Raw genomic sequence first — 9,842 nt, 5'->3', positions numbered from 1 at the left:
ATGACTCAGAGATGTTGAGTAAGTAGGTCACACGGTTAGTAAGCTGCAAACTAACTGGAGTCAAACTCAGAGTGACCAGTTGTCCTAGTTTTTCAAGGCTGAGGGGTTTCCCGGGCTGTAGGATTTCAGTGTTGTAGGATTTCAGTGTTAAAAGGAAGGCAGGGGGCGCCTGGGTGGCTCAGTGGGTTAAGCCGCTGCCTTCGGCTCAGGTCATGATCTCAGGGTCCTGGGATCGAGTCCCGCATCGGGCTCTCTGCACAGCAGGGAGCCTGCTTCCCTCTCTCTCTCTCTGCCTGCCTCTCCAACTACTTGTGATTTCTCTCTGTCAAATAAATAAATAAAATCTTTAAAAAAAAAAAAAAAAAAAAAAAAAAAAAGGAAGGCAGGCCCAGGCAAAACAGGACAGTTGGTCACTCTAGGTGTCTGACTTTAGAAACTATACTCAAGCTTTGCGCAGTGGCAGTATCGTAGCCAATGAGGTTTATCCGAGGAGCGATTATCGCTAATAGAAACTCTATACTCTTCATCCTTTTGTTTCAGACCCTAAAATATTTAGCTCTCCCTGAAATATTGAGCCCACCATCCCCTCCGGTAGTCCTTACTCACCCACTGCCCCTCCTTCTTCTGCTAGTTAAAGCAGCCAACTGCTCACCATTGTATTCACTGTGAGACTCTCACTACACATTGCAGCCCCTTTACCCCCTTTGTGGGCACAGGAAATCAAAAGGATGACAGCTCAGTGTCTCTATGGTTTCCTGGGCCTCTAACCCTATTGGATCTCCAGACAGAGAATTGTTATTCTTCCTCCTGGTGACAACTGTGTTGAGAAACTCAAAATTGTCCTCATTTCAAAGATGACGAGGTCTGTATAGAGAAAGAAAGCTAACGGTTTCTAGGCATTTAAATCCCTCCATCCTGTTAACCTCAGATGGTGTCAGGGATGCCTCAGCTACTCTAGGCAATGTCTCTCAGCAGAGAAGGACCTGATGCTGAAGGCTCCCGGCCATATTCTTCTTGGCAAGGACTCCTCCCTTTGGGCTCCTCCCTTCAGTTGATCCTATTATCTGTGACAGCTTCAAGAGATAGCAGCCACTGCTTCTAGTGGCTTCTTCGGCGGATGGTAACAACTTTAACAGCAGCTTTTAAAAAATTTTGCTGAAGTTCCCCCCCGCCCCCCAGAAAGCTCCATGCTTCCTCCATAGCTAATAATAGAGTTCTATGCTTAGTAGGTGCTGGAGTCCTTATCAGGTCCTCTAGTGAAACTATGGTGCTTCACCATGCTTTAAGACAGTGGTTTTCACTGCAGACCCTTACTCATTAGTGGATTAAATCAGTGTCATAGGTCAAGACCAGTCATTTTGAAAAAGAAATTTTAAAAGACCAGACTATTATAGGATAGAAAAATAAGAATATATTTTATGTAGAAATAGCTAATATTATTTCATAGAGGTAATGCCATTTTAAAATTCATATATATATACATATATATTTATATGCTTACACATTTAACATACACAAACCAACATACATATGTAGGAAACTACGTACTTGTGATGAAAAATGTATGCCTTATTGACTTAGATTACAATTATTAAAAATCTTTCAGAAAGATTTTTAAGAAAGACAGTCATCAGACTATTTCTTAAAGCAGTAAAACATCACAAACCACCAAAATGTTCAACAAGGGGGAACTATAATCTCTAAGCACATAATATCTTCAACATATCACTCCAGAGCTTAGCACTGGTGCCTTGTACATAGGTAGATTTTTCAATAAATGTTGATTGTTATTGTTGCTGAGAGATTAAATGTGTTTTGAGGCACTGCATGAAAGAATTTAATGCAGTTACTAAAATTGTTTCCAACTATTTTGTGAACATATGAAAAATGCTCATAATATAACGTTAAGAGAAAATAATAAGTTTCAAAGGATAAATATATCATTGTATGTATGTGTATATAAAGAAGATTTTAAGGAAAAACACTAAATGTTAACTATGCCTTTTTCTGGTTAGTAAGATTATGGGTGATTTAAAAATTCTTCATTTTTTAAATTTTTGTTTCCTAAAGTGAACAGGTCTTATTTTCCTAATCTAAAAAAATTTGATTCATTTGGCATTGCAGAAGATAAGTAAACTTACTCAAAACCACATGGTATCATAGCTTTGACTGCCTGAGAGGTCTGTTCTTGGGGCCTCATGGTGAGGAAAATTTCCACTGACTCCCCCTTGTTTTAGGGGAATCAGCCACGCACACTGTACAGAGGGATCTCTTATGGGTATATACATTTAGTCAACAAAACTATATTAAATTCCTTTGTGTGGGCTCTTTAGCCAAGTTCAAGGGATTCTGAGATGAATGGAGTACAGGCTCTCTTGCAGTACTTCACATGGGGCAGAAAACTAGTGAATAACTCATTCATGTACCATATAATATGTGCTCAAGTAAAGATGTGACACTGTACTCTATGGGATGCATTCTGAGCTCTTCACTCCCTTTTTGCAATGTCTTAAGCTCCAATAATTTAAGGGCTTGGAAAACCTTCTAAATATCTCTTCCCCTGTTTCCTGTTGTTTGCCTAGGGCCTGGGGAAAGCTTTGCAGATCAAGTCTGGGTAGCAAAAGTGGTCATCTCACAGTCCCTCAGGAAGACATGTTCACTAGAGGCAATATAACACAGTGGTTAAGAACATTGGTCTAGGATTTAGCATATGATGATATGACTAATATCATCATATTAGTCATAATATTATATTATATTAGATAATAGGTATTATATAGATAATAGATAATTATATAGATAATAGATATTATAGATATTATATAGATAATAGATATTATGATATCTAATATAATATATTAGATAATATAATATCACTGTTCTATGATATAGGAAAATCACTCAATTTATCCGAGTCTCATTTTTCATACTTGTATAATGGGTTAAGGATAATGCATACATCCTTAGTGTTTGGGGATTAAACTTGGGACTTGGCATGGTGTCTGGCACACAGTAGGGCTCATTGTATAACAGCAATTGTTTTTCTGGGTTCTAATGGTTCTAAATTGTTGTCAGGGCCTGTGAAACCAAGTTGATGTTTCTCTTCTGAGCATTTACTACATATTATAACCACCAAAAAAGTTCAAATTTCTTATCTATTACTTTACTTTTCAAATAGTGTATGAATTTTGCCTGAGAGGTTATGTAGATTGATAGCTTGAGATGGAGAAATATGTTAACTGAGAATTTGACAATTGCAAAAAAAAATTCCATATATATTTTAAGTAAGTCTTAAAGATTTGGGGAGAAGTTGACCAACCATGATTGTCTGCTTGCTGATGGCAGCCCTAAAAGGCAGTCATTTTTAGAAAGGTAGGGCCTTTACAGTAGATCACCAGTTCATTGTTTCCTTTGTTTCTCTTGGAAGATGCCATCTTCTGTCACTCCTCCACAATTCTGAACGTTTGTGTCTTTATGGCTCTGATCTGAGGAAGACTTGAGTAAGCAAACAAACAAAACCATACAATAATAATTTGTGGAAATCTTGCATTTTGTTTCATTCTTTAAACAGCTATGAATTTATGATAGAACATTCATTTTCCTCCTATTCTGATACTGACTCTTTCCACAAGTATGTGCATTAATCAGAAAATTTTCAGTTATAAGTGAAAAGTCCAGAGGTAGTTCAACTTTGAGCACAACTTGATCTGATAGACCAAATGGAGGTCTCTCAGTGGAAGGCCTCTCTTCAGCTCTCTGAACTTCCTCCTTCTCTGTTAACATCATCCCTAGGCAAGGGGCAGAGAAGGTGAGATTGAGCAACAGCCCTCCAGCTTAGCAGCTACAGATAAAAGTGGGTTATCTTTCCTGATGGCAAATCTTTGGACTGACTTTTATGGCACAGGTTGGAGTCAGTAGGTGTGCTCACCAAGGGAAGGGAAAGTGTTATCCCACCTGATCCCCAAATGAGATTGGCTACTGGGCAGGCAAAAACAAAAACACATGAACCACCTCCCCTCCTCCCAAGAGAAAACAAAAAATGAATGCTCACTAGATTGTTAACTGAATTTATTTATTTAAAATAAGCACAAAATATAGAATAATGGCACTCACCAAGGTACTCTCTCTTCCATTTATGATTTAACTCACTGACATTGTTATGCCCCCCCCAAAAATGGGTCCGTGATTAAAGGAGCGAGACTGATATAAAGCGAAGGTCAAGCAAAGCTTTATTTTGCACCAGGCATCAAGAATCAAACTGACAGGCCAGGGCTGCACCTCTTACGGAGAGGGCAACCTTTCTCTATTTCACAGACTAGCTTTTAAGGGCAAAGGCCATGTGATTGGGCCTGGCCACACACAGGTGGCCAATGAAACTGTAACACACAGAGAAAGCTGCACAGTCATGCTAGGTGACCAATCGAATTACAATTTACCCTAGTAGACATTTGAACCAGCCTATCACCTTTGTCAGAATTGGCTCCCAAAAGGTGCCCAAAGGGCGGGGCCCATACTCCTTCGTAACTGGAGACAGTATGCATCCCCCCCACTGATCGTATGTCTCCACCTGGTCTGACCCACCCTTGTATTTGAGCTTTGTTACCTGGGGCTGGTTTCCAGGACTTGTTTTTAAGTAAGTCCCCTGGGGAAGGGGAGCAGGGACAGTTTTTAAACAACAAGTTATTGTTTAACCTTAATGGAAGCCTCTTGTAAATAGGTCCTTAGAGATACATCTTCAATTGTTTATATACAGATGACTTCCATACCTCTGTCTCTATACTGAACCTCTCACTTTGACTCCAGGGCCAAATATCCCACCACTTGTTTGACATCTCGAATTCATTGTCACACCCCCTTCTCATTCAGAAATAAATCTTTCTCACACATACATACACAGACACACAGAACATTTAAGTGTGTGTGTGTGTGCACGCATGTGTGAAAGGGGGAGAGAGAGAGATGATCTGTATGAATGGTTGGTATTTTTAAAAGGACACTGTTGACATCGAGCTACTTAAATGAAAGAACATTTCCATATTAACCGATTCACTGGCGAAACAAAAAATTCACGACCAATGTGTGGGCTGATCAATGTGATCCTTTCACCAAAACAATCATTAAAGGCATCATTATGGTTCGATGCTAATAAGCAATGAGAAACAATATGCTTTTCTGCTGGGTCTTCGTAAGAAAATCTGTTCATGTGTTTTTGGACTTTTGTTCAAACTGAATGTGCTGCCGATTCCTTCAAGGGAAGGTTATTCAGTGTCACCCTGGCCCAGTCTCTGGTATGTCAAACTGCTGGCAAACCACAGATCATCAGGTCCCACAAATGAGTTGGGTGAAATAGAAATTAGAACAGATGTATACTCCTGTTTTTATTCATCAACTTAAGGAACTGTCATGATTGTCACAGTGTACATATTTAGGTTGGTGAGTTTTAAGTTTTAAATATGAAGATGTCTTGTTTCCTGTGAATCGTTATGAGTGTGGCTCCAACAAGGGCAATGCCAGGCTGTAGACCCCAGGAACAAGGGATGAATGGGAACTTCTGTTGGGACAGGCCTCCATAGAAGTTGCAGATCTGAATGGAACTGTTTTGCAGTGCTCTGGCTTATTTAATTTCTCAAAATGCAAACTAAAAACACATTTTTGTAGGTGTTAAGCATTTCAACTTTTATTCTGTATTTTGTTATACTCTTGCCTAAAACCGAATAGTGAAGGAGGAAAGTCAATTTACCGGGATACGAGGGCTTTCCTTCCTTCAAAAGGAAACATTGTCCAAGGTCAAACTCATCTCCCACCAAGACCAGCTATTTTCTCTCAGTTTCTTCTTTCTGCTCATAGCTTGATGATTTTTCAAATGTTTGCCTCTGTCTCAGCACAGTGGTCTAATATTGATTGTGCTTTTGTTTGTGAGGATGTGATGTGAGAATTAATCATGTTTGTGCTTAAAATGGAAAGACATTCACTTCTTAACGTTTGAGTATTTTCACACTTAGGAATATCCCGTCATCGGCAAGATATATGGTGTTGGTATAATTTTGAGACCCTTTGAGCTAAGGATGGTGAGGCAAAAATAGTTGCTTCTATGCCTGGTTTGAGTTTGGAGAGGAAACAAGTTTTAACCGAGAACAATTCAAGTCCACAGGAAGAACTCTAGAGATGGAAAGTAGCATCATTTTTTTTTCTTTAAATGTTTCCACTGCTTTTGTTTTAAAAGCTGCTTCCAAGAATCAGGTAAAGAACAATTGTTGTTCATCTTTATAAATATATAGTACTAATAATATGGTAGTAAGAGGGCAGTTTCCCCTTCGTAATGGTTTTTAATATTGGTCTATTATATTCTCTAAGCACTTTCCTTGCAATGGTTTCATTTATCCCTTAGTGCTTTGGGCCATCAGGGGTTCCTGCTCTGGCTATAAAGCATGGTACTTAAATGTGCCCGAGCCCTCTCCGTAGCTTCTCATCTACTTTCTCCATGTGTTGTCACAGCCTTTCTCTTATTTAGAAGCTTTTTTTTTTTTTTTTTTTTTGGCCTAATATTATCGCTGCTATTGCTACTATGGAATTTTGCTGATGTTGGAAGTCATCATTGTCAGACCAGGAAAAGACATTGTTTGAATTTCAACAGTTCAGATAGACTTCATATCAAAGCGATGTGATTATACAAAAGTGTTTGATGAAAAATGGGGTCATGGCAAGGGACACAGCTTCAAGTTCAAGGAAGACTTGTGTGTATCAATTAGTTTATGAGGAGTTTGGCAGCCTTGGCCCCAAACAAGATTATGGGGCATCCAAGGAGGTGGTGGTAGGACAGGTAAGTGCCCTCCCCTCCAGAAGCTGGGTAGCTGGCACTATATTATCCCACGCTGGAAGATTTTCTTCCCACCTATTCACAGGATTTTATAAGTTCAATCAGTGAAGTGATTGGTGGCCCATTTCACCACAGTGCTTAGGTGGCTTCCCATTTTGGTTCTTATTGATTTGGTTTTGCTCAGTCTCTCATTATGCCATAACTGCACAAATAAAATTTTCTACATGGTCTCCTTGCCTTCCAACTGACCCCTACTTAAATCCATGGTTTGTGTGGCTGACCAAGTTATCTTAAAAACCAACAATTTATTAACACAATGCAAGATTCACTTAACTTTATACAGCCTCTATGACATGAAGGCCCTTATGACAAGTCTAGCGGGGACACAGACTCAAACACAGAAAATTACGAGACGATGTGATATGTGTTTTATCTGATTAAAACTTTTTTCGTGCTTCTCTACTGTTCATAAGAATAAAAGTTCAAGTTTTCCTCTAAAATAAAATATCATTCACAATTTGAATCTATTCTAGTGACACAGCTTCATCTCTAGGCCCTTCCCCCATGTTCACCCTATGTGTCAACCACATAAAATATGCTGATGTCCCAGGACCTTCACCATTCCCTACAACTGGTGAATTCCTACAAGTTCTTCTAGATTTAGCTCAAGTGTCATTATCTCCTTTTGGACTCTGACTTCATCCCTCCAAAGCAGTTAGTCATCCACTCCTTTGGTTTCTTGTGGAAAATTTTATATATCTCTTTTTTTTCTTATGGCTTATAAAATAGTTTGTTTCATTGTAATATTCACTAAATTGTGAGATTCTGGGAGGCAGGAAGTGTATTTTATTCCTTTTATTTTCCCAGTGTTTAGTTCAATGACTGGCACAGACATGACGCACAATGTATTTCTTTGGAATGAGTAAATGAATGAATGAGTGAATGAGCTATGAAGCCAGCATTTGAAGTTACCATTGGATGTGGTTTACAATCAACACTGTTGAAACACTCTGTATTGTAAGCAATTATCTTCTGGTAGAACACCTGGTAGAAATCTATAAATATGTTGGCCAACAAGTCAAAGTGATTAGTGCACCCAATTTACCGCAATTAGGAGGAGGACCACACTTCATAGAATTTAAAAGGTGCACCTGTACAACATAAAAGGGATTATGACTACTGCAGTAATCATGAAAACATATCACTCTTCCACTAATTAGTTAAATAGGCCACTAACATTGGTATTTTATGAAAATAAAGTCAGATAAAAGTAAAAGATGAAAAGCAGCCTCCAGAAAGCAGATTGGAGGAGAATCACCAAGACAAAGACTTTTTTAATGTAGATATAATTTCACAAACATATCCACTCACACCAATGCAATCATGTTCATGTCCTGTAGGGCATTATTAGAGCTAACAGAGGAAGCTGGATTAGACCAGGTCAAATTCCATGGAAAGCAATGTGCACACAGCTTCATTTTGGAGTGAAATCTTCATCAATGTAATATAGTGCCTAAGAGCTTGAGTTCTGGAAGCAGTTTGCTTGGGTATGAGTCTCAGGTCTACCTCCTTTTGGCTATATAATATTGAGAAATTTATATAAACTCTTTGTTTCTTGGTTACCCTATCTACAAAATGAGTCTAATAATAACTATCTCACAGGATTATTGAGAAGATATAAGATGATAAGCACTCAAAAAATACTAGCTTTCATTACTATTCATCAATTTCTTCTTTGGGTCTTCTTTCTTCTTTTGGGTCTTATTATAGCCTATCTTTACCACTTTTTAGCATGTATTCTCACTGGGACTTAGTTCTTCCTTGTTTTCCATATTGTATACCTTTCATATGTCCTGTAAAGTTGTTACATCCAAGATAATGGCATATTGTTTTATCTAGGAAATGATAATGATAATTGGTGGGTGCAAGAGAAATGCCAACTCCATTAGTAACCAAAGTCATAAGATGATTGTATCCCTTTACTGTTATTGTTTGCTATGTATTTCTCAGAAATCCTTTATGTTGCCCACAAAGGCTGTGAATCAGCTATTATCACTGAATTTAGGGCTAAAATATGCACGTTTAATTATAACTGAGTTAACAAAAGCTAAGTGCTGAGAAAAATTATTGAAACTTTTTGTGTAATGGTGATTACATTCCCAACCTCATAATTAGGATGGGATATGATAATTATTGTATTGATTAGAGCTATATCCTGCTTTAGTTTGACAATCAGAGCCAAAGACATAGCAATCTTCCTTCAAATATATGAAAGGCCTGTTCTGTTGAATGACTCACTACAATATTTCAAGTAATTTCTTTTATGATCAAACTTGAAAAATAAATAACTGTGCAGAGAAAATAAATAACTATGCAGATGATAGAGTTGATAAAAATAAATTCAATTAATGAATGCCAGCAAAACAAGGCATTGTACATATTAGGAAATATAAATTAAGATATTTAGGTCTTAATACTTACTATTTTAATTTGAAGCATTGAACTGTTGACTACGTACTGCTAGTTTAGAAGGCTTTACTCCATTTTAGATGGGCTATTTATACCCAACTTTAAGTGGGCCATTTATGTAAAATTAGCAAAGAAAATATGTCAGTAGAACTGATTTTAATGTGTTGCTAACTAGTCACATTTCAAAATTATTTTCGATACTAATCTATGAGTAAAGATCCTAAAGGACTTCCTTTTAAAGAATACCATGAAAAACTACAATTGGAACGTAATATAAGGAGAGCCATACAGCATTTTCTCCTTGTAAGAATCAAGAATAAAAATCTGCTTCACATGGAGTATTCATTATTATCGTGGTGACTGCTTCTTTGACCAACAGGAATCATCATAGACCAAAAGCTTTGTCAGCTGTGTCCTGAACAAAGTTATTGTTTTGTCAAAATCAAGTGAATGGATGACAAAATTAAGGGAGACATTTAAAAAACTAAGTTTATGATATCTGTGCATAACACTATGGTTCCCTATTGAACAGGTCTCATATTGAGAAAGCAATCAA

General features: G+C 37.7%; 1 pseudogene; it reads left to right on the top strand.

The window, feature by feature from the left end:
- The first annotated feature begins 445 nt into the window (after positions 1-445).
- Positions 446-576, top strand: LOC131828279 (U4 spliceosomal RNA; annotated as a pseudogene).
- Positions 577-9,842: the final 9,266 nt, after the last annotated feature.

Source organism: Mustela lutreola, chromosome 3 (genome assembly GCF_030435805.1).
Source record: "Mustela lutreola isolate mMusLut2 chromosome 3, mMusLut2.pri, whole genome shotgun sequence".
Lineage (NCBI taxonomy): Eukaryota > Metazoa > Chordata > Mammalia > Carnivora > Mustelidae > Mustela > Mustela lutreola.
Note: the sequence above shows the minus strand (reverse complement) of the source record. Positions and strands in the feature narration are given on the sequence as shown.